The sequence below is a fragment of the Bubalus kerabau genome, chromosome 12, assembly GCF_029407905.1.
Source record: "Bubalus kerabau isolate K-KA32 ecotype Philippines breed swamp buffalo chromosome 12, PCC_UOA_SB_1v2, whole genome shotgun sequence".
NCBI classification, from domain to species: Eukaryota; Metazoa; Chordata; class Mammalia; order Artiodactyla; family Bovidae; genus Bubalus; species Bubalus kerabau.
The window spans coordinates 25185953-25212100 of record NC_073635.1 but is presented as its reverse complement, the minus strand read 5'-3'; the positions used below and the strand labels follow the sequence as shown (position 1 = coordinate 25212100).

At 39.7% G+C, this 26148-nt stretch overlaps 1 long non-coding RNA gene across 3 annotated transcripts in view; it reads left to right on the top strand.

Moving 5' to 3' along the window:
* Nucleotides 1–5993: 5993 nt before the first annotated feature.
* Nucleotides 5994–26148, top strand: part of LOC129624421 (uncharacterized) — a 63170-nt gene continuing 43015 nt past the window's right edge. For all 3 annotated transcript variants that reach the window (XR_008700941.1, XR_008700940.1, XR_008700942.1), the window contains exon 1: nucleotides 5994–6114. This is a non-coding gene — a long non-coding RNA (uncharacterized LOC129624421). The remainder of the gene's footprint in view (nucleotides 6115–26148) is intronic.

The window sequence follows — 26148 nt, the reverse complement described above, 5'->3', positions numbered from 1 at the left end:
TGTATAGAGACAGAAAATAAAACAGTTTATCAGGGACTTTGGGATGGAAGGAATGGGAAATTATTGTTTAATGGGTATTGAGTTTCATTCTGGAGGATGAAAAGGTTCTAGAAATAGATAATTCTGATGCACGACAACTGTGAATGTACTCAGTGCCACTGAATTATATATTTAAAATAGGTCACAGTAGTAAAAGTTATGTGTATTTTAGTATAATGAAAAATGTTTAAAAGCCACCCAAACAACTCTCCGATTCTTTGTTTCAGTAGAGATGAGTTCAGACTGTGTTCTGATCTCTTGTAACTATTTAAACAGCCTTGAGTGAAGTCTTCCTAACCTTTTTAGCTTTGTTGGGGGCGGTTTTGCTTTGACAGTTGGTAGTTCTGGCATTGCCTTGTATGTTCCTTGCATTGTGTGTAGTTGTTTGAGCACACATCTGTTTCTATGTGGCATTTTAAGCCCCTTGAGGTCTGGAACCATGCTGTGTTCATGTTTTCATCATCCAGAAGGCACATTCTGGTGTCCTTGCAAATTAGAGCCTCAGAACATTTTTCTGAATACAATTTAAATTGTTTCTGGTGTACAAGGAGAGTTTTCTTGTATACAGGTGACATCTTGTGGCAACAAATGGAATTGTGAATACTCTATCAGTATTTTTCTAAAGTTGTTCTCTTTTAAAAAATCTGGATCTTATATATCTTTTAAAAAGTTTACCCCAAATAAGCATTGTGCATTTGGGGTAAAAGGATAATGGTATTGCTAAAGGAGGCTTTTGTTCCGTGGCTGGAGCCTACCTGGGACAGTTCCACAGCCCCAACTAGGTAGGGAAAGTCATCACATTTTTAAGCGAGTCTCTAAGTAATAATGATTAATTTATTAATAATTGACATAAGGTGATGGTTGAAACCAAGGAAAAGGAGAGGTATGTGTATTGGCTGCAGACGCACAAGGCTTGCTAATTGTCTTGAGGGAAGATTTTGTGCTTGAAAAAACTATTTACAGTTGCCAGTGTTTTAATGAATATTCAACTTAGATCTTTTAGGCCTTTAAACTCAAGGTACTTATTTTATTATAAACTTGGTAAATTTTGTTTTGATTAAAAGCAGTCTCTTTTTCTAACTCCTCAGTGGATTCTTACATGCCATGAAACTTGAGAAGCATTAGAAGGGTTTCTAAATTACAATGAATGACTCTCATTCTTTAATTATTATCTCAGTGAGGCCATAAAGACTACACTTTATGGATTTGGCATGAAGATTGCATAGCATGTTCAGTTCTCATTGGCACAGGAAAAACCATAGTTTTTTTTACCTGGCACTGAGGTACCTGGTTGTTTTTACCTGGCACTGTGTCTGACTTTCTCCCAAGGATGACCCTGATAAGGAAAGAAAGCAAAGGAAAAAAAAAAAAAGCAAGAATGGAAAGAAGAGTTACACAGCAGTCCCCAGTGTAGAATTTGACTTTCTGTCTCTGCCCCTCTCTTCCTTTCCTCAGACAAGCATATTTGAACCAGTCTTAACTCTGAACATAGTCAATAAAGCAGAAATAGATATTTTTCTGAAACTCTATGGCTTTTTTGGTGATCCAGCGGATTTTGGCAATTTGATCTCTGGTTCCTCTGCCTTTTCTAAAACCAGCTTGAACATCTGGAAGTTCACGGTTCACCTATTGCTGAAACCTGGCTTGGAGAATTTTGAGCATTACCTTACTAGCATGTGCGATGAGTGCAATTGTGTGGTAGTTTGAGTATTCTTTGGCATTGCCTTTCTTTGGGATTGGAATGAAAACGGACCTTTTCCAGTCCTGTGGTCACTGCTGAGTGTTCCAAATTTGTTGGCATCTTGAGTGCAGCACTTTTACAGCATCATCTTTCAGGATTTGAAATAGCTCAACTGGAATTCCATCACCTCCACTAGCTTTGTTCGTAGTGATGCTTTCTAAGGCCCACTTGACTTCACATTTCAGGATGTCTGGCTCTAGGTGAGTGATCACACCATCGTGATTATCTTGGTCATGAAGATCTTTTCTGTACAGTTCTGTGTATTCTTGCCACCTCTTCTTAATATCTTCTGCCTCTGTTAGGTCCATACCATTTCTGTCCTTTATCGAGCCCATCTTTGCATGAAATGTTCCCTTGGTATCTCTAATTTTCTTGAAGAGATCTCTAGTTTTTCCCATTCTGTTGTTCTCCTCTATTTCTTTGCATTGATCGCTGAGGAAGGCTTTCTTATCTCTTCTTGCTATTCTTTGGAACTCTGCATTCAGATGCTTATATCTTTGCTTTTCTCCTTTGCTTTTCGCTTCTCTTCTTTTCACAGCTATTTGTAAGGCCTCCCCAGACAGCCATTTTGCTTTTTTGCATTTCTTTTCCGTAGGGATGGTCTTGATCCCTGTCTCCTGTACAATGTCACGAACCACCATCTATATTTCATCAGGCACTCTATCAGATCTAATCCCTTAAATCTATTTCTAACTTCCACTGTATAATCATAAGGAATTTGATTTAGGTCATACCTGAATGGTCTAGTGGTTTTCCCTACTTTCTTCAATTTCAGTCTGAATTTGGCAATAAGGAGTTCATGATCTGAGCCACAGTCAGTTCCCAGTCTTGTTTTGGCTGACTGTATAGAGCTTGTCCATCTTTGGCTGCAAAGAATATAATCAATCTGATTTAAGTGTTGACCATCTGGTAATGTCCATGTGTAGAGTCTTCTCTTGTGTTGTTGGAAGAGGGTGTTTGCTATGACCAGTGCGTTCTCTTGGCAAAACTCTATTAGTCTTTGCCCTGCTTCATTCTGTACTCCAAGGCCAAATTTGTCTGTTACTCCAGGTGTTTCTTGACTTCCTACTTTTGCATTCCAGTCCCCTATAATGAAAAGGACATCTTTTTTGGGTATTAGTTAAAAGGTCTTGTAGGTCTTCATAGAATCTTTCAACTTCAGCTTCTTCAGCGTTACTGGTTGGGGCATAGACTTGGATTACTGTGATACTGAATGGTTTGTCTTGGAAACGAACAGAGATCATTCTGTCGTTTTTGAGATTGCATCCAAGTACAGCATTTCGGACTCTTTTGTTGACCATGATGGCTACTCCATTTCTTCTAAGGGATTCCTGTCTGCAGTAGTAGATATAATGGTCATCTGAGTTAAATTCACCCATTCCAGTCCATTTTAGTTTGCTGATTCCTAGAATGTTGACATTCACTCTTGCCATCTTCCTGTTTGACCACTTCCAATTTGCCTTGATTCATGAACCTAACATTCCAGGTTCGTACGCAATATTGCTCTTTACAGCATCGGACCTTGCTTCTATCACCAGTCACATCCACAACTGAGTATTGTTTTTGCTTTGGCTCCATCCCTTCATTCTTTCTGGAGTTATTTCTCCACTGATCTCCAGTAGCATATTGGGCACCTACTGACCTGGGGAGTTCCTCTTTCAGTATCCTATCATTTTGCCTTTTCATACTGTTCATGGGGTTCTCAAGGCAAGAATACTGAAGTGGTTTGCCATTCCCTTCTCCAGTGGACCACATTCTGTCAGACCTCTCCACCATGACCCGCCTGTCTTGGGTGGCCCCACGGGGCATGGCTTAGTTTCATTGAGTTAGACCAGGCTGTGGTCCATGTGATTAGATTGACTAGTTTTCTGTGATTATGGTTTGTGTGTCTGCCCTCTGATGCCTCTCACAACACCTACCATCTTACTTGGGTTTCTCTTACTTTGGACGTGGGATATCTCTTCACGGCTGCTCCAGCAAAGCGCAGCTGCTGCTCCTTACCTTGGACGAGGAGTATCTCCTCACAGCTGCCCCTCCTGACCTTGAACATGGAGTAGCTCCTCTAGGCCCTCCTGCGCCTGCGCAGCCACTGCTCCTTGGACGTGGGGTTGCTCCTCTCTCTATGAAGTTCTCTTTTTTTTCATGTTCTTTGTTTTTAAAAAAAAGAAAACGGGCCTTTTGCGAGGTACAATTTCTGTTTCTAGATTAATATTGTTTAACATGTTTATCTTCTGTTTATTTCCCCTAGCCTGGCTATTAGATTAGATCTGAGTCTAGATCAGATTCAAGTTTGAGTTTTTTCACAACTATTTCATGGATGTGTTTGTATTTTGCCTGTTACATTACATTAATGAGAGGCTATAATGTCCAGCTGTCTCTCTTCCTGATGTCAAGATTGTTCAGTAGATTTGGGTATTGAATTAATTCAGTTTAGCCACTAGAGGTCAGGACTTTATTTTAAAAATAAGTGCTTCATGAAGGATCTAGACTGAAGTTTTATAAAAGAGTAAAAAAAATTATGTTTATAAGGTGTCATCTTTAGGAATTTATAGGTAAATTTTCTGACTGAAATATAAATGTCACTTGAAAGGTTGAATACTTTTTTTTTGCAATGTAATTTTTCTATATTTGACCATTATTACTATGCTAAAATTTTGTTTCTTAGATTTAAATACTCCTTTACCCTAGAAGTTCAAGTCACTTTACATGCTGCTTTAACTCAATATAGTACTCTGGATAAAATGGAAAAACAGGAAACATAGGACAGAAGGGAAAGTACTGGTGAAACCAAATGTGGAATAAAAAGCACTGAGCTGTGAAGGAGAGGAAGAAGTAAATTTATGTTATCCGTGGCTGCAATGGCAGCCCAAGACGGCTTCCTCTCTGGGACAGGCTGCTTCCCGGTGCTATCTCCAGCACTATGTATGAAACATGCCCTGCTATGGGTAGCCTTGTGGGTCCAAAGACGTTCCTCAGTCTAATCATTTTAAGAGTTTTGTATGGGATTGCTGCTATGCATTGTCTGGGTTTTTCACAAGTGGGAGAAATTTAACTCAGCAGTGTAACTGTTATGATAAATTACTGGCCCCAAACCTTACACCAAAACAATAGATGAGTATGATAATAGCAGTACATTGTTAGAATCACATCTTTTCTCCAATGAACAATCTTATAGGGGTAGAAAAGCATGGACTAACCTGGAGAGCTCAGGGTTTAGATTCTGGCTCTTTTTCATTATGGCATCTTGTACCATGACCACTTTGAGCTTCTGTTTGCTGCTGCTGCTAAGTCGCTTCAGTCGTGTCCGACTCTGTGCGACCCCATAGACGGCAGCCCACCAGGCTTCCCCGTCCCTGGGATTCTCCAGGCAAGAATACTGGAGTGGGGTGCCATTGCCTTCTCTGTTGAGCTTCCATTTACCTGTATGTAGAGCAGGACCAATGAGACCTAGAGCTGCCTGGGTGGTTGCAAGGACTGGGTTTTCGTCTTATTTCATTGGTTGCTTCTGTTTAATTTCCCTTGCTGGATCCTTGCAGAGGCCCAGCCCTATTTCTTTCTTTTTTTTGTGGTCACACCGCAGGGGGATCTTAGTGCTTCCTGCTGCAGTGGAAGCGCAGAGTCTTAATCACTGGACTGCCAGGGAAGTTCCCTCGTTTCTTTTTATTGTTGAATATTCCATCTTATGGATCTATTACATTTATTTATTAACCAGTTCAGGGCAATTTGGTTTGTTTTCATGTTTTGGTTATTCTGATGAATGTTGTTATAAACACTTATGTATAAGTTTTATGGTGCACATGTTTCCCCCGCCTCTTTGGGGATTTATCCAGGGATAGGATTATTAAGTCATTTGATAACTCTGTATTTAACCTCTTTAAGTAAGTAAGTGTTAGTCACTCAGTCATGTTTACTCATCGAGACCCCAGGAACTGTAGTCCACCAGGCTCCTCTGTCTATGGAATTCTCCAGGCAAGAATACTGGAGTGGGTTGCCATTCCCTTCTCCAAGGGATCTTCCCCACCCAGGAATAAAACCCAGGTCTCCCACATTGTGGGCAGATTCTTTAGGGAATGCCAGATTCATATGTTGAAGCCCCCTCATTGTGGCTAGATTTGGAGTGAGGAAGTAATTAAGGTTATGTTAGGCTATGGTGGAGCCCTGATCTGATAGGATTTATGTTCTTATAAGAGGAGTCACCAGGGAGCTCTCTCTTCACATTTCCTCTCACCTATGAAGACCCAGGGAGAAGTTGTCCATCTGTAAGTGAGAGGAGAGCTGTATCCAGAAACTGAATTGGCTGTGCCTTGATCTTGAACTTCCTAGCATCCAGAACTGTGAGAAAATAGACTTCTGTTGCCTTTTATTATTTTTTTTTAGATTTTATTTTATTTTTAAACTTTACATAATTGTATTAGTTTTGCCAAATATCAAAATGAATCTGCCACAGGTATACATGTGTTCCCCATCCTGATTCCGTTGCCTTTTAAAAGTTTATTTTTAATTTCTATTGTTTAAACCACTGAATCTGTGGTATTTTTATGGCATCCCAAGGTGACTAATGCTTCCCTTGTGGCTCAGCTGGTAAAGAATCTGCCTGCAGTGCAGGAGACCTGGGTTCAATCCCTGGGTTGGGAAGATCCCCTGGAGAAGGGAAAGACTACCTACTCCAGTATTCTGGCCTGGAGAATTCCATCGACTGTATAGTCCATGGGGTTGCAAAGAGCTGTACTCAACTGAGCAACCTTCACTTCACAAGGTGACTAAGACAAGTGATGCTCTTACCGTGAATCAGTCTTTTTTGTCCTTGTATTTGTGATTGCAGTGATATAATTTAGTTAGGTATTGTGTAATGCATGAAATAAAGAGTAGGAAAAGTTATTTTTCTGAAAAATAGATAGATCTTTGGAAAGACATGATGAAGGCACATCTCTAAAAAAAAAAAAGCGTTGAATTAGGTATCTGTTTCTGAAAATGCTTTGTTAATAGTAAAGTTCTCAGAAAATATGTTATCGTCGGTTCTGGAAGGAATCTGTCATACTGAGTTCTCTTCACTAACCTAAATTTGCATTCTACTCCCATAGAGCAATTTCAACCACAGCACGGTACATGGCTCCACCAGATTAGAAGCAGGGGGTGGCTCAGATGGTAAAGACCCCACCTGCAATGCAGGAGACCTGGGTTTGATCCCTGGGTTGGGAAGAGCCCCTGGGGTGGGGCATGGCAACCCACTCCAGTGTTCTTGCCTGGAGAATCCCCGTGGACAGAGGAACCTGGCAGACTACAAACAGTCCATGGTGTCGAAAAGAGTTAGACACCACTGAGCGACTAAGCACAGCACACATAATGAACTAAAATAGACAATAATCTGGGTGGCAGAAACCTAGAACCAAAGTTACTGAGTGCACCTAACTCCTAGGAAAATAATGAAATGAGCTTGAGTCAGGAACTATGGAGCCAGTACAGGAGTTGTAAATGCTGGGAAGAAAATAGCATTTCTAGAGTTGGCTTCTAGAAACAGGAAAGATTAGCAGCACAGAAAACTGCCCTGAGGCTCCTCTATTAAAAAAAATTTTTTTAATTTAAATTTATTTATTTTTAGTTGGAGGATAGTTGCTTTACAGTATTGTGTTGGTTTTTGTTATATATTAACATGATTCAGCCATAGGAATATACACGTCCCCCTCCTTCTTGAACCTCCCTTCCACCTTCCGCCCATCCCACCCTTCTAGGTTGTCACAGAGCACAGGATTCGAGTTCCCTGCGTCATACAGCACATTCCTAATGGCAATCCATTTTCCATATGGTGATGTGTATGTCTCCATGCTACTTACTTTTATCGTCCCACCCGCTCGCTCCTTCCCCTACTGTGTCCACAGCCCGTTCTCTATGTCTGCATCTCCATTGCTGCCCTGCAGATAGATTCGTCAGTACCATCCTTCTTGCCAGGTCTCTTGGGAAAGCAGCTCTGTCCCAAAACATCTTATCCGTACTCCTTGGCACATTTTGATTAGTGACAGATAAGCTAATAGTTATAAATTTGTCAAAAAAGTTATTTGGTTTTGAGATAAAAACAGTTCCTGGAACACTGAAGGTAGGGAGATACCAGATCACTCAATGTGCACAGACTTTTCCCCCTCCATTGCTGCAGGGTTCCTAGTTCCCAGAAAGTAAAACTAAACTGGTATTTTCTCTTTCAAGTAACTTTTTCACAAAAAAGCTCAAAATTCTAGATATAGTTTGTTAATGGTTTTGAAATTTATAAAATATTGAGCTTTTAATTTTAATATTTGTGCTATAGGTTTAAAATAGTGTTACACATAACAATGTAAGTTCATTAATTTTATTTCTATAATTAATTCAGTGAACAACTATTTAGACAGCACTATTATGTACAACGGCACCCCACTCCAGGACTTTTGCATGGACGGAGGAGCCTGGTAGGCTGCAGTCCATGGGGTCGCTAAGAGTCGGGCACGACTGAGCGATTTCACTTTCAATTTTTACTTTCATGCATTGGAGAAGGAAATGGCAACCCACTCCAGTATTCTTGCCTGGAGAATCCCAGGGACAGAGGAGCCTAGTGGGCTGCCGTCTCTGTGGTCGCACAGAGTCGGACACGACTGAAGCGACTTAGCAGCAGCAGCAGCAGCATTATGTACCAGAAGTTGTACTGTAGGCATAAGAATGAAAAGGGGATCTTTTGTTTTGAAGAATCAGCTATGATAAAAATCTAAATATATATAATAGAATGGATCCATTCATCTGGGGATGTGAACAAAAAAGAAGATGTTTTCTTTGGAAAATATGGGAACGTTCTTTCTCTGAGTACATGAAAACCAGGAGTGTGATTACTGTAAGAAAATTGGGGGCTCATGGACCAAGTATTAAAAAAAATACACCAAGTCTATTAAGAAGATAGTTGGGGGAGGTTGACTCTTAAGCAATAAGATTATCTTAAAATTTAAAGGGATTTGTGTATGTTTGTAGTCCACCAATGGAAAGAGAGAGATTCCATCTACCAGAAAGAGAAAAATCTTTGTTATTGTTTAATGGGGTGTCTGAGTATGTTCAGAAGGGATTACGAAGAGTAAACTAAAGTGGGACATAAAATAGCCTGTGAAGAGTGCTTGGAATGATTGGTGGATAAACAACTCCTCCGGCTGTTTATATTTGCACTGGGGAGTATGTAAGCACCTGAATTTTAGTTAATCCTATTTCCCAAAGCAGTAATGTTCTCCATATTTGTATAGCAGCCCATGGAAGCCAAACGAAGGTAGATTTCCAGTATTTTGATGCTAAATCAGATATTTTTCTGTATCAAAGTCACAGACTTAATGTTGTCTGTCTTGGGCTTTAAGCAATTTATCTTTCTGCTTAACTGTCCCATACAGAAAAGGTTACTATGAATGGGAGACACATAAACCAGAAGTTATAAAATACTCCAGGGTGAGCTGTATCAGAGGAGAGGCGTCAACACAGTGAGCAAAAAGAATTTTGTAAGCAAGAATATTGTAAGGCTATTGAATGCTAGAATGGACTATAAAAAGAAGTTGCAGAATTTTTATGTTTTGAGAGCTTTAAACATACAACATAGATCCATTTAAGTAAAGAAAGTTTTAGAACAGCCTCTGACTTTGCACGTGTGGTTATCCTAGTATATTTCCTATGACCCAGTTCTATCAGTACCATCACTAAGAAGCCTTTCCTTAGCCATCTACAAAGATTTGATTATTTCTTTCTGTGTATGGTCATGTCACACTATCACCACAAATGTATAAAATTTTAGGACAAATTTTTTATATAGATTTTTCTATATTATAGCTCTTCTAGAGCATAGACACTCTCTTATTTATCAGTTGTATTTCATGTTTCTAGTTGAGTGCTGGCAAAAAAAAAAAAAAAAAAAAAAAAAGAGACGTATTAAATAAATCCCCTCTCTCTTCCATTCTACCTAAATTGGTCATCTCATTGTTCTCAGAACTGGCCCCACACATTCCAATTTCTTGTGTTTATACCATTTCTCTTATTTTGGAATGCACTTTCTCTTTTCCATTTGAATAATTCTTATGTATCCTTCCAGCTCCAGCATGAATCTCACTTCTTTCATAGAGTCCCCAGGAGATTAAAGGCTTGAGTGACCATTTTTTCCTTGGAAATCCTAAATAATTTACTTACAGATTTGATGGATTTTAAAAAAAAATACATGTCCCATAACTCCCCAACTAGTTTGTGAGCATCTGGGATCATGCCTTTTCCCTCTTTGTTACCTCAATGCCTGAAACAGTGCTCTTTTTAGAGAAGCTGGTCAGTAATAAATAATATTTGGTAATGAGGGAGGTGAGAAAATGGCTATTATCTCATCACTTATGGAATTTTCTATTGAAGATACTGATGCTAAATCTAGTTTCTAAAGTCTACACACAATGGAGAAACAGGATCAACTTTTCCAGTATTTCAAAATAAAAGGATAGGTCCCCATTCCTCTTCCAGAACCCTTGGAGCCAGATTGTTTTAGAACTTAGAATCTTTCCTCTTCATTGAGGTAGTACTCCCCATTAATATTTCACAATAAGTGGGTAAATAAAAACAACAAAGACTGTAAATATCCTCATGTTCAGATCTGATTTGAGTTAATAAAATGAACCTCAATAATCTTAACTCTGTAGACTGTGAACTCAAATTATTTGCTTGGTGATTACCTTGCAAGTCATATTGTTGACCTTGTAAATTGTTCATAGTCTGAAATTTAGCCTTTGCAGTTAATTCAGTATTCTTTTTTTGTTTCAATGGGGAGATGCCATTTAAAATAAGTTCATAAGAAGACTGTAAAATCAGAATCTCAGGATTCAGCAAATAGCTATTCTTAGAGTTTGGTGGCTAATACATGTAGGGTAATTTATGTATCTTAACTATTTTTTGGTGAGACTTCTGGCAAGAGTTTTTAAGGGTATCTGTTCAAAACAACTACTTCTTCAGATAGAATGAACTTGAAGGACTTAAAACATGGGAAAAACACCTTTCAGTTGATGACTCTCGCAGGAGCACACTCCTGTTTTTTTTAATTTTTTAACTGTTTAAAGAGGATTTAGAAATAATAAACCACATTTATATTTGACCTGAACTATATACAGTATTTTATATTCTCAGCATCTACTCTTCTTGGCTAGAGTTTCATTATATTTTGGGATCCAGCGTTCATGGATTAGTTGAGCAAGCTCTCTTGGCATGTATTTAGGTCAGTTTATTTCTTCACAGAAATGAGGTCATTGTCATATGGAAGCACTTAGTGTATTATTTAACTAATACATTGGAACAGTGAAACCTAGAAAGCGCTTTTTTTTTTTATCAAGTTAAAATATCAAACCACACAGTTTTTTTCCTTTTCACTCAGCATAAAATTGCTCCTAGGAATTGTGTAATTAATATAACATCTGCATTTTCTAAACATGATTTTCTTTTTGAAAAATTAAAAAACAGATTTTGACAGGGAAGACCCCACATAGGATAGTGACATAAATGGATATTTAAAAAATAGAAGAGGATCAAAAAAGAGAATGGAGATGAGAGATTGGAAGTAGGTGAGAGGAGAAGGAGGAAGTGCTAAGTGGTGAGGAGCCTGGATGGAATACAGTGGCAGTGGATTTGGGAACACATTTTAGCACATTCCCAGGACCCATGCAATGAAGGGTGACTGAGGGTGCTTATAACCAGACCCTAAAAGGATGTGACTGTGAATATAAAAAGACAGCATCACACCTGAGAGGCCTCATGAAAAAAGAAGCAACAGGACATAATAATAGATCAAAGGTAGCTGGCAAAGGAGAAAGGGTAACTTTGATAGGAATGAGGAAATTGGGAAGGGATGATTATTAGTTGAGATTGGTGGCGTGTTGTTCTCCTCTAAGTTTCAGGCCACTAATATACAGGTTTTGTGTGTGTGTCACGGCCTAACCATGAAAGAGTGAGAATGGCCGTGCTGACAGATAGAAGGTGGTCTTACCTCTGTGCTGGGAACAAGCCAGTCGCTCTGCACCTGTGTGACCACACCTCTCCACAGATACCTGAAGGCAGTGTAGGTTTAAAAATAAAATAAAGTGAAAAAGTGAAAGTGAAGTTGCTCAGTCGTGTCTGACTCTTTGTGACCCCATGGACTGTAGCCTACCAGGCTCCTCCCTCCATGGGATTCTCCAGGCAAGAGTACTGGAGTGGGTTGCCATTTCCTTCTCCAGGGGATCTTCCCAACCCAGGGACTGAACCCGGGTCTCCTGCATTCCAGGCAGACGCTTTAACCTCTGAGCCACCAGTGGGAAGCTCATCACAGTTATTTAGCTGGTTGAGGTTCAAAAAGGAAGAACATAGTTTCTGTGACACTGTAAAATATATGGTGGTGTGTGCGCTCAGTCGTGTCCGAATCTTTGTGACCCTGTGGACTGCAGCCCACCAGGCTCCTCTGTCTAGGGGATTTTCCAGGCAAGAAGACTGGAGCAGGTTGCCATTTCCTACTCCAGGAGATCTTCCCAACCTAGAGATCAAACTCATATGTCCCATGTTTCCTACATTAGCAGGCAGATTCTTTTACCACTGAGCCACATAATGGTAGTAAAATATTTTCCCTTCCCTAAAAGTGACTGTGGAGTTGCTCTGTGGAAATGGAGATAAATTGGTTTGGTTGTTTTTCTTACAAGTGACAGAAATCTAACTTGAACCATCTTAGGGAAAAGAAGATAATTTATTGGTTCATATAACTTGAAAAGTTCAGGGATTCACTTCTTCAGACATGACAGTCCCCAGTTACTTAAATAATGTTGTCAGGCGTGTTTATTTTTTACATCTCTTGGCTCTATTTTCTTTCTGTTGGCTGTATTTCTGTGTCAGGTTCTCTTTCAAATGATAGGAAAGATGGTTTCACATATATTTGGATCAAAATAGCTCTTATAACTCTACCCTGGAGTATTCTACTTTTTATGAGTCCATTTGGCCACCTGATGGAAGAACTGACTCATTCCCTCATGCTGGGAAAGATTGAAGCCCAAAGGAGAAGGGAGTGGCAGAGGATGAGATGGTTAGATAACATCACCAACTCAGTGGACATGAGCAAACTCTGGGAGATAGATAGTGAGGACAGGGAAGCCTGGTGTGCTACAGTCCATGGGGTCACAGAGTCGGACACAACTGAGTGAACAACAACAAATCAGTCCCTTAAAGACAAAGAAGGCTCCAAGTGATCTTCCCTGAAGTTAAGTACACCAGTCATTGAGTCTTAGGGAGCAGGAGTGTCTCTGATTGACAGGTCTGATCTTGTCCATATTCCCGGGATGAGAGAGGTGATGTCTGATGATTAGCAGCCCCCATGGCATCCCATGGAATGGAGGAAATGGGGCTCCTGAGAGAAAATGATGAGAGGCTGAAAGCAACCTCAGGTGGGCTTAAAGTTATTGGTAGGATAGAAACATTAAAGCAAAAAAAAAAAAAAAAAAAAGGTGTCTGGAAGATGGGGGGAGGAGAGACATCCAATAAATGCTCATCAATTACAGAGGAATTTAAGAAAAATGCAACACTTTAATTTCAGCCCTTGGAGAGTTCTGAAGCCAGAGAAAGCCCAGACTCCTGACCCATAGAAACTATAAAATTAAAAGCTATTCTCTATGTGGCAATAAATAGCCGGTACGCTGGGCAAGCAACACATCAACACCAGGCAGTGGGACTAATGGGAAGCCCAGTGGAGTTGATAGGCCAGGTCATGACAGGAACAGCTGTAGGATAACTGGGAAGGAGCAAGCACTAGAGAGTCTCAGTAGACCCCCTGCTGCTGCTGCTAAGTCGCTTCAGTCATGTCCGACTCTGTGTGACCCCAGAGATGACAGCCCGCCAGGCTCCCCCGTCCCTGGGATTCTCCAGGCAAGAACACTGGAGTGGGTTGCCATTTCCTTCTCCAATGCATGAAAGTGAAAAGTGAAAGTCAAGTCGCTCAGTCGTGTCTGACTCTTAGCGACCCCATGGACTGTAGCCTACCAGGCTCCTCCGTCCATGGAATTTCCAGGCAAGAGTACTGGAGTGGGGTGCCATTGCCTTCTCCACAGTAGACCCCCAAGGAGATGCATAAGATGAAGATGATGAATTTGCCAAATTTCCCATTCTTAGAGGCTTTACAACATGGTGAAGACCCAATAGACCCCATGGTCAGAAAGAAGTTCAAAGCCCAACTTTGTTAAGAGTTACTGAAGTTGTCTTAGCCTTACTTTTCTTCTCTGTGAAGCAGGACGACCTCTTATTTGGAGGATTGGCTGAGGTGCACATGTCCCACTGTGCCTGATACGTAGGGACTCACAACACATGGTCTTTATTGGTAGCTTGAACATTTTTTTCTTCTTGTCCAAACTTTCTCTAGTCCATGTTTGTATGATTTACATTTCTGGGACACCACCCTCATTTCTCGATTTATCTTTCTGGCTGCTCCTTACCTTTGCTGCTTCTCCATTCTTTATTTTCCCTGAGATTCCATCATGGGTTTCCTCTTCCCATTTGCCATACTCTGCCTGAGAAATATTATCACCAGGGAAACTATTCTTTCCTTTCCCGAAGTTCCTTTGGGTCATAAACAGGAACTTCCACCAACACTTTCACACACACAGAAGCACTCATTTGGAAGCAAGCTTCCATCTTCTCCATTCCTCCAAACTACTTTTATGCCTAGAAGTGGAAATGACTTTACTTTTTGATGACATTGGGAAAAGGGGACTCTGGGTGTAAACGTAGCTTTTGGATTGCTAGAGTTCTCCCTCTCTCTGTTTCTCTGTCTCTTTCCTTCTTACCCATTCCTGTTCTTTTCACCTTCTCTTTCCAAGTCTTCTGTGATATTCTTTCCTTGAAAGTAAGCATATTAGGGATGGTCCAAATTGAGCAGGTAAATTCAGCTTTGTTTAATATGGAAGAAACAGCATCAGAATAAACATTGTTGACATAAGTGCTTTAAGAATTCAAAGTGTAAGTTTACGATGTTTACTGTTTCACTTCAGATAAGAATGATTAAGGAAGGACAGAATTTTATTGTTGATCTCATGTTGAACCTATAATGTTAAGACCATGTTAATCTCAAAGCTTATTCAAATGTTTGCTATAGGAAATTGTGTTCGCTCACTAAAGTTGTAAGCTATGTTTGTCCTAGGAAATTGAATTTGCTCACCAGCTTTGTGATAATTAACCCACTGACTGTGACCTCATTGATCTTAATAAAATTGACCCTCTCTGTATTTAAACTTTGTAAATTCTCTTTAGAGAGGAATATATTTGAAACTCTTTGCCTAGATATTTCTTCCTGCTGGTTGTCGAGTTAAAATAAAATGTCAAACCTCATTCTTACACAGTACTGCTTGAAGTCCCAATCTTGTTTTTCCAATAATAATAAAGACTATATTTTGATTTCTATATTTTTTCTATATTTCTTGATCAATTCTGAATCTGGAGAGGATGGTTTAATTCACCTGGGGACTTGTTTTCATTGTAACATGCTACCTGGTAGTAAGATTGAGGAGGCGGGAATGAATAACCCTACTTAATTCTAACTTGGGCAACTACCAACCTTTTAGAAAAGACATCACCAGGATAGCAATATAGGAGGATTCTGAATTTTCGTTCTTCTGCATTCCCATGTGCATTGCAGCCTTATTCACAATAGCAAAGGCATGTAAACAGACTGAGTGTCCATTGATGAATGAATGAATAAGAAAATGTGGTATATGTAAACACAATGGAAATATATTCCAATGTGGTATACATCTGACCTTAAAAAAGAAGGATATCCTGCCATTTGGGACAACACAGTTGCATCTAGAAAGCATTATGTTAAGTAAAATAAGCTAAGCACACAAAGACAAGAAGAATCTTTCTAAGTCAGTTTATAGAGAATTTCCCTACCTTTCATATATGATCTCCCTGGCTTGCCTTTGGCAAGAATCCTGTTACATTGATTTAACAAGAATCCCCCTACTCCTGATGTCTGTTTCCTCATAGTAACTTTCATCGACTGACCTCCTCATCTTGTTCTTTGGCTATAAATTACTGCATATCCTTCTTATACTGAAGTCTCCTTTTCCTTGATTATAATAGTTTCTGAATAAAATCCTACTTCACCAACTTGATCAGTATTTGGCTTCAGGTCTCTTTGACAGTTTTAAGAATCTTCATTTATAGTCCTCTCCAGACTCCACAGATCTTGTTGTTGTTGCTCAGTCACTAAGTCATATCCAACTGTTTGTGACCCCATAGGCTGCAGCACACCAGTTTTCCCTGTCCTTCACTATGTCCCAGAGTTTGCTCAAGTTCATGTCCATTGAAGCTGGTGATGCCATCCAACCATCTCATCCTCTGTCGCCCTATTCTCCTTTTGCCTTCGGTCTTTCCCAGCATCAGTAAGTCGGCTCTTCATATCAGGTGGCCAAAGTGTTGTAGCTTCAGCTTCAGCATCAGTCTTTCCAATGAATATTCAGAGTTGATTTCCTTTAGGATTGACTGGTTTGATCTTCTTGTAATCCAAGGGATTCTCAAGAATGTTCTCCAGCACTACAATTTGAAAGCATCAATTCTTTAGCTCTCAGCCTTCTTTATTGTCTAACTCTCACATCCACAGAAATTAGGGGTGGGCTTTTTACCAAGCATTTATTATTTGCCTGTCACAGTGCTAAGCGTCATTTATCATATGATCCGCATACTAGCCAACTGATAGGTCCTATTGCTGACCTCAATTTACACACAATAAAACTTGAAACACGGAGATGTTAAGTAACTTTGTCAAACGTCTCCCAGGTCAGAAGAGTCAGAACTGGGCCTGGAATGGGGCTACTGCCTCAGAGATTGAACTCTTAGCTTCTGTAGAGCTATTAAAATGGCAATTGTGATCCACATTTATTTTGAAGTGAATAAAACAGACTCATTAACCACAAGTAGTAAGGTTGTCTGGAGATAATAATCGTCTGGGAATCTGCAACAAATTGCTCAGACTCCAAGATTTGCCTTTTCAGACATGAGACTAATTGTAAAAACTGCTTACATTAACCTGTAATTAGTTCTGTCTTAAGTAATATAACTGCACAATGGAAAGAGTGGGTAATCTTGTTCAGATGGGAGTTTCTTCAAATAAACGAGCAAAGGAATGGAAAGAATCTACTTGAAACCTGAATGGAAGTAGCTCTGTATCACTTATTCAGAAGTGTTAATAGGTATGGGAAAGATAGACTTTTGCTTATCTTGAGATAGAATGACAGTGCTCAAGAATTCTCTCTATATATATATTGTTATACATGATATATATATTATACATATGAGATATGTTATATGTGATATATATGTTATGTATCAATTCTAAAGGAAATCAACCATGAATATTCATTGGATGGACTGATGCTAAAGCTGAAGCTCCAATAGTTCAGCCACCTGATGCAAAGAGCTGACTCATTGGAAAAGACCCTGATGCTGGGAAAGCAGATTGAAGGGAGGAGGAGAAGGGGACGATAGAGGATGAGATAGCTAGATGGCATCATCGACTCAATGGACATGAGTTTGAGCAAACTCTGGGAGATTGTGAAGGACAGAGAAGCCTGGTGTGGGGCCGTCTGTGTGGTCGCAAAGGGTCAGATACGACTGAGTGACTGAACAACAAAGTATATATTATATAAGATATATATACTTATATATGTCTTTACTCTTAAGATTTAGAATGTACTCTACTAGCAGGCAGGGTCCACACTGTATATCTTTTTTTTCCTATTAAATTTTTAAAATTTTGTATTGGAATATAGTCAGTTAACAATGGCACACTGTGTCTTTAAATACTCAATGTTAGAACAAATCTTTACCCACTCAAATGTTAGAATTGTCATCTAATTTAGAGCATCACCCTGTTGGAACTTGGCCCTAGTGGAAAGTTTACAGATCTGCAGTAAACCTGTGTTTGTGGTTTGCTTCTTTGCTCATCATATTTATGTTTGTTCCTATTAAGATCAGTTTTTAATTTGCGAAATGTCATGTTTTTCGGCTCTTCATATGACCATGAATTTTCCAAGCTCCTGATGATTTGTAAACCACAGGACACAGCAGCTGAAATGCATTAATTTAATAATAAAGGCAGGGAAAAGTTTGATCTTATAAAGTATCAGTTATGCAAATATCTCACACTGAACAGTGGCCTTAATGGTCACCATGTTTCAGCTATAGCTGGTTTCTCAATGTACTTTTAGGGTTTTGTTTTTTTTTTTTGCATGTGATTATAGAATTCTGACTTATTTCCAGGATAATTGAATTTCCTGCTTGCCCCTTACTGTGTTTTATCTTTCACAGTATTGCCTAAGCAAAACATAAAGGAAATCTTGACTCTCGGATGGAATCAGCAATGAAAAATTCTGTGCTGTCTCAATCCCCTAAGTGAGAAAAGGTAAAAGTATTTAGGGAGACCATCAAGGACCCCTGGAGGTAGAAAAGCTACATCGCTGTAGAGGAAGAGTCAGCCGTATTGACTGCTGCCTGTTAGGTATCCCCGTAGGTATTAGCAGTCGGCAGCCTTCATTAGGTATCTATATCTCACAGTAATCTCAAACATATAACAACACACAAAACTGAATTCCCGATCTTGCCCTGCCCCTAATACACCCTGCCAAGGTCTTCTCCATCTCAGTTTACAGTAACTGTCTTCTGCTAGTTACTCAGTCCAAACATCAGTAAGTCATCTTTGTCTTTTTTTTCCCCATATGGATAAAGAACACCATTGGCTCTACTTTTCAAGTACATCCAGAATCCAATAACTTCTTATTCTTTCTTAGCCTGATCCTAACCACGGTCACCTGAGTACCTAGATTTTTGTGGTAGAAACTGAATGGGATTTCTGCTTCCAAGCTTGCCATCCTTCCTTCAAGCTCTTTTCCACACACCAAACTGATTCCATTAAACCTTCATCAGGTCATGCCACTCCTCTGCCTAAAACCCTGTAACCTTTCTTCATCTCATTCTTCACCTCCTCTCCTCTACTTCCAGTTCTCTGACCTTATCCTCTGTTGCTCTACTTTCTAGCCTTAGCAGCCTTCTTATGCTCAGTTGCTCTGTTGTGTTTGACTCTGTGGCCTATGGACTGTAGCCTGCCAGGCTCCTCTGCCCATGGAATTTTCCAGACAAGAATATTGGAGTGGGGTGCCTATTCCAGGGGATCTTCCCAATCCAAGGATCCAACCTGTGTCTCTTGCATCCCCTGCATTGGTAGGTGGATTCTTTACCACTAGCACCACCTGGGAAGCCCTGCCATTTCTCAGATACTCTTGGCCTGTGCCTGCTTCAGAACTTTCGCACTTATTGAAATGCTCCTTCAGCTCCATGTCTTTGCTCAAATGGAATTTTCTAAGTGAGGTATTCATGACTACCCTATTTATGTCTGTGCTGCTGCTGCTAAGTCGCTTCAGTCGTGTCCGACTCTGTGCGACCCCGTAGACGGCAGCCCACCAGGCTCCTCTGTCCCTGGGATTCTCCAGGCAAGAACACTGGAGTGGGTTGCCATTTCCTTTTCCAATGCATTTATGTCTGTAACTGTGTACAATACTCCTTATCCCCTCCACTATGTTATTTTTCATCACAATTATAAGTAATTTAATTTACTTGTTTCTTTTATTTATTTGCCCCCACTAGAGTACAGATTCTGTGACAGTAGGGATTTTTGTCTTTTTGTTCACTGATACGACCCTAGCAACCAGAACATTATTTGGCCTGTAGTGGGTGCTCAATAAATGAATACTGAATGAATAAATGAAGATGTGAATGAACTGTGCTGGAACATGACTGTGTCCTCTTCTCTCCACTGTTTAATTCTGGAACTATTTCCCTGACCATGGAGAACAACACTCATGCCCAGATAGGTGTTTATCTATCAGAATATGTCTAAGGTTAAATGTTAATAGGAGTAGAGGAAAACTATTTTGTCTGAATTGATAGATTCTCCTGTGTGCATTCTCCTTTCTGTGACAAGGATAACTGAGATTGACCATAAGGGATTTGAGGGGTAAATATGAGACTTGCAGTAAAAATTAATTTTATCTACAATTTTCAAGTCAAATATCAGACTAAGAGTCAACAAATGGGTTCAAAGAAATACAGCAGGAAGGCTTTGGGATTTTTTCCCCAGGATTTATATGAACAAGTCCTTATGTGTGCAACTGTTGTGGGTAGTCATGCTTGTACTGTAGGATTGGGGTGAAAAATGTGTATTTTCAAACTTCTGTGATCAACTTGGGTTGGAAATATAGCACCATTCTTGGCTGTTCCATCTTCATAGTAGGTGGCATAATGGCCCTCAGGAATCACTGGTGCAGGAGATGCCTGGAGAACAGGAAGAGGGTGAAGGGACAAGGAAGATTCCATTCAACTTGTTGTTTAGTCACTAAGCTGTGTCCGACTCTTTTGTGGCCCCCTGGACTGTAGCCTGCCAGTATCCTTTGTTCATGAGATTTCTCATATTGGAGTGGGTTGCCATTTCCTACTCCAGAGGATCTTCCTGATCCAGGGATCGAACTAATGTCTCCTGCATTAGCAGGTGAGTTCTTTACCACTGAGCCACCTGGGAAGCCGTCCATTCAACCTACACATGAATCAAACAGCTAGCCTTCCTTTCTTCCTCTTTTTAGGTTTAAAAAGTTCCCCCTAGCATTTTGTAAATTTTTTGTTTGTTTCGGAATTTCTTTATGATAATTTATGACTTTTCTGGGTTTTTCATTAAAATTTTACATGTTGAGGGACACTTCTAAATTCCATGATTATCCTGTGCCTACGCCAAGTTTCTAAATTATATCATACTTGGGAACTGTAGTCAGGAGTTAGAAACCTGGCAGTTAAAAACTTGGATTCAGTATAGGTTTTCTGCTGTTCCTTGGAATCACTCAGTATGACCTCTTGATGAGTGAGGGCTCCCTCTCTCACTTTTCTAGTTCCTGGGGATTTCAGAGTTGAAAGTCAAATAAACAGACAACTGATGATATGCCTTTGGAAAATGTGTAATTTTATTTCTACATATTTCAGATAAGTGCTTTTTTGGTGACCCGTGTAAAGGTATCAATATGTTAAGAAAAATATCTACATATAAATGTGTGCATACTTAAAAAAATGCTGTGAACTTTAAAACATAAAATGTTTCATTATCATCCATCTTTATGTGGTAGATTAAAGTCATTTTTACTACTCTTTTGGAGAAGGGAAAGGCTACCCACTCCACTATTCTGGCCTGGAGAATTCCATGGCCTATATAGTCCATGGGATTGCAAAAAGTTGGATACAACTGAGCAACTTCCGCTTAGTACTCTATAAGAGACTCCCAACCTGGACACAAAGGGACTTGCACATGGATTGTTGAAGATTGATTCAGGGTATGGAGAGAAGAGTTAATGTCAAAGAGCCAAGAATGGGAATTTTTTGAGAAGCTGTTACTGTCCAAATGCTGTTTTAGTGCTCCACTCACCTTAATCCATTTATTACTTAACAGCAATCTTATCCAATAGCTGTTATTTCCCTTAACTTACTGGATAAGGAGGGTAAGTCTCAAACTGCATAACTAGCCTAAAGTTGTACAGAGATTGTGAATGAGCTGTGTACACAGCTGTGTAACTGAGCTGTGTGACCGAGGCTTGTATAACTCTGAACTTTGTGTTCTTTCAACTTCCTCACACAGAAATGGGAGTCCCAGGGGCTTGGGGAAAAAAAAAAAAAAAAGATTTTCTTGTTTTCTTGCCCAGTCATGAACTCACCAACTTCCCTAGCCCTCATCTTTTCCTGGTTTATTGAGAATCATGGTACCATCTCTTGGGTTTTTTCTCTGCCATCTCTTTTATTACTTCCTTGTTGAATTTACTCAAAGTTTTTTTTTTTTTTTAAACTGCTAGTTAACTTGAAATTGAAATGTCTTTTTTTTTTTTTTTAAGCTATCTTTTAAATGCCCCTTCCCCCACCCCGCCGCCATGGGATCCTTCAAATTAAACAGGGTTCCATAGAGAAGTTCTGATAAAACTCTGGCTAAACAAAGAATTGCATAAGAGTTTGCCAAAATTCAAAGGGAAACCAGACTTAAGTGATTCTGAACATTTTCTCAGAAGAATTGGGGCAAGCACTAGCATGAAAGGCTATATCATTTGAAAGATATCCCCGCTTCATTATTCTCATGGGAATTCACATCAAAACTAAAAAAAAAAAAAAAAAAACAAACCCAAGATTCTTTTGTTTTATGAAGTATGGTAAGAAGATGGGACAGGATTTGAGTATACTGCTAATGGGGCAGTAGCATTGAATTTCAGGAGGCAGTGGCAGAGAGGCAGGAGAGGGAGGTGCAGCTTTGACAGTTGGTATCCCATTCTTCCTTATTCTGTCACATCACAAGTCTCTGATCCGCAACAACCTGAGGGGAGAGAAGGAGATAGTTTGAGGTATGAGTGGGCACAGAAAGTTGCAAGGTGCTTTAAAATATATTATTTTATTCAATCTTTATAGCACGTGTGTGAAGTGGGTAGCACAGCATATTACTTGGCTTACCCTCAAATCCGAGTGACTTAACAGCAACAAAGTTGATTGAACATTTACATTTAGTGTAGGCTGTAGATCAGCTGCATCTCTGCTTCCCATGTCCTCGTCATTTTAGAATTCCAGCTGAAAGAGCAGCTTCCTCACAGGCACACTGTTGTAATAACAAAGAGATGGGACAAGCATCATATTCCAGTGGACACATCATATGATCAGATCCAAAGACAGTGGGTTGAAAGTGACAGAAAGTGAAAGTGAACGTCATTAAGTCATGTCTGACTCTCTACGACCCCACAGACTACACAATCCATGGTATTCTCCAGGCCAGAATACTGGAGTGGGTAGCCGTTCCCTTCTCCAGGCAATCTTCCCAACCCAGGGATCGAACCTGGGTCTCCCGCATTGCGGGCAGATTCTTTACCAGCTGAACCACAAGGGAAGCCCGAGAATACTGGAGTGGATGGCCTGTTCCTTCTCCAGCAGATCTTCCTGACCCAGGAACTGAACCAGGGGCTCTGGCATTATAGGCAAATTCTTTATCAACTGAGCTATCAGGGAACCCCATGTTGAAAGTGTACAATAATAACGCAGCACACCACTGGAAAGTTTATTATTGTGATTGTGCTTCTTATTTTACAGAGGTGGAAACCAGTGCTTAGAGAGGTTAAACTGCCCAAGTTCACACCACTGACAACTGGCAGAAGCCAACTTGGAATCTCAAATTTTGACCCAAGGCCATTACTTTTTTTGTATTATAGCAATAAAAATGGCCACTTCATTTACTCATCCATCTTTGTTGCTGTTTGTCTTGAGAACAGTTTTCCTCGTAATGACTTCCTAGGAAAGTAGTTAACCCAGTGCCCATTAAGCTTCCTTCCCTTTCAATTCTCCAATAAACAGCTTTAAAATGGCTTTGAAATGCAAATGTGTTCCACGTGAGAGAAATATTTTGTAAGTTACCGATAGTCCATTCTTGGATGAAGGCTTAAATTAAAAAATAAAATCCCTTTTCAACACTGGAACTAGATTAACTTAATTTTCCTTTAGCAATCCTAAATCTCAAATTTCTTTGCATCAATTAAAGACATTGTATCAGTTAAAGCCAAATATAATTTATAGTGATGGTTGTGTGGATTTTTAGTGAATAGGAATTTTGCAAGCATCTCCAGATTGAGGTGCTTTGTTAATGAAAGTGGTGATATGACCCTTAATTGTTTCCAGCCTCCCACAAGTTCTCTAAATTTTAAGGCATCAGGGCTGCTGACTTTTCCCAGAAGCCTTAGATTCTGCATTTTCTTGTCTCTGGTCTTGGCTTAGTCTATTGTTCTCTCAGCCTGAAATGCTTCCAGCCTGCTCCACCTTCTCCATCACCCAGGTCCAATCTTGATAATTTTTCAGGCTCTATCCTTAAATGCTTTCTGCTCCAGGCAGGACTTTCCCAATCTCACCAAATACAAGTACACAGCCCAGTAAAAAAAATCCAAACAATTCTTTGCGTAAACTCCAGTATTCCTTCTTACTAAACTATGACAAACCTAGACAGCATATTAAAAAGCAGAGATATTACTTTGCCAACAAAGGTATGTCTACTTAAATCTATGGTTTTTCCAGTAGTCATGTATGGATGTGAGAGTTGGACTATAAAGAAAGCTAAGCACTGCAGAATTGATGCTTTTGAACTGTGGTGTTGGAGAAGACTCTTGAGAGTCCCTTGGACTGCAAGGAGATCAAACCAGTCCATCCTAAAGGAAATCAGTCCTGAATATTCATTGGAAGGACTGATGCTGAAGCTGAAACTCCAATAATTTGGCCACCTGATGCAAAGAATGGAAAAGACCCTGATGCTGGGAAAGGTTGAAGGCAGGAGAAAAGGGGGACGACAGAGGATGAGATGGTTGGATGGCATCACTGACTCGATGGACTTGAGTTTGAGCAAGCTACGGGAGTTGGTGATGGACAGGAAATCTTGACGTGCTGCAGTCCATGGGGGTCGCAAAGAGTCAGATACAACTAAGCGACTGAACTGAACTGACTCTTTTGCCCAATACCTTTCCTCTAAGAGATGTGCAACAAATAGTTTTAAAAATTGTTACATTTGCTAAATTGAAAGTCTTCTGGACAGTGTATGGAGTTGATGTGTGTTCTTGTTTCTTCAACAAGTAGTTATTCAACACCTTTCATTGCAAGACACAATTGACTCGCTAAAGGTGACATGGCTATGTAGACCGACTGATTCAGGGTTGAAGTCCAGAACTGCTCAACTCCACAACCAGTACACTTAATCATTATATAGATATCAATAGCTAGAGGTTCCTGAATGCTAGGTGGCTTCACTGTTGGGCAGCTATTAATTTTATTTCTTTTCTTTAAAAAATTGTATGAAGTATTTCACCAATGCCTTTTTAAACTCCTATTAGTCTTAGTTTAAAAATTGTCATTAAAACTTTTTTTTTGGTCCATATGAATCCAAGATGATCCCATTAAAGGTGAAATAACATTTTCTGGGTGGGCTGTATTGAGTAAATTGTACTGCCTAGGGTAGATTCAGGTTTTTTGGGTCCTGAGCTTACAGACCTTTTTGGCTTTCTTTAAGAAAATGAAGATAAACATAAAAATAAGCATGACATATTTAGTGTAGGAAAAGAAATCAAGATAGTTTACTTGAGTGTTGGAGGTTCAACTGCTATTTTTCTAATCTATCTGAGGCAGTGTAGCAGAAATGCTTACAAACGTGCTTCCTTATTGCCATCTGATCACTGGGCTTCTCCTCCCCACTCACCCAGGGCGCTTCATAACTCCTGGCCTCACCCAACACTCACGGTGACCCTGCACACGAGGCTTTGTTCATTTCCCGTAAGTCCACTTCTGGTCCTGGCAATTCAAAAACTACAGTCAAATGCAATTGATTTTAGTCTCATATAAGTTTTTGAGTTAATTTTTGGACTTCCTGGTACTCTTTCTCAACAAATGGAGATATTTTACTAGGGAATAGCCTTTTCAAATACAAGGATTTCTTTATAATTATAAAAAAATTTGTTTTGGCCATAGCATTGGTTAGACTACTGTCTTCATAGAAGCCATTTGGCATGAACATAATTTCATTTTGGAAATGTTTAAATAGAATACAAAAGAAGTAGTGAAAATCGGTTCTTAAGTAAATAATGTTGTCACTAAGGGATTTAGCTGAGGTTTATGTGGCTGACACTATGTTCAGAATAGCATTACCTAGAATTGTCACTTTCATTTTTAAAAATCTTGGGAATGACTAAGTTTGCTGAAGAAGTTAAGTCATTTTTTCCTTCAAGCTTTGTTGAAGTATTGGCTCCTGCAAAGACAATAATGAGATACCACCGGAAATTAGGCTTTTTAGTGGAGCCTGGTGGGCCGCCGTCTATGGGGCTGCACAGAGTCGGACACGACTGAAGCGACTTAGCAGCAGCAGCAGCAGCAGTGTAGTTTGAAAAAAATGGCAGCAGAGGGCCTCATTGCAATGTGCTAGATTTTTCTTTCTTAATGAAATAATTTTTCTCTCCATTGCTCTGCATCTGTTCTCATTTTGAAACCTGCAGTATGTTTATGTGGGAAAAAAATTTTTTTAATACCAGTTTTACTAGATTGGGAATGTAGAGTGCAATTTAAGCCCTAAAAGCCATTATGTTTCTGCTTGGTTCCTGTGAAGATGTTGAAATTTTGACATCTTTCTTCACTTTCGTCTACAAGCCGTGAAGAATTGTATACTCTCTTTTGCTTTTTCTTTCAGGCTATTACTGTTTTTATTAAGACCATTCAATTTGTTAGCAGATTATTATGAAAACACATTCAGGCAAGTTATT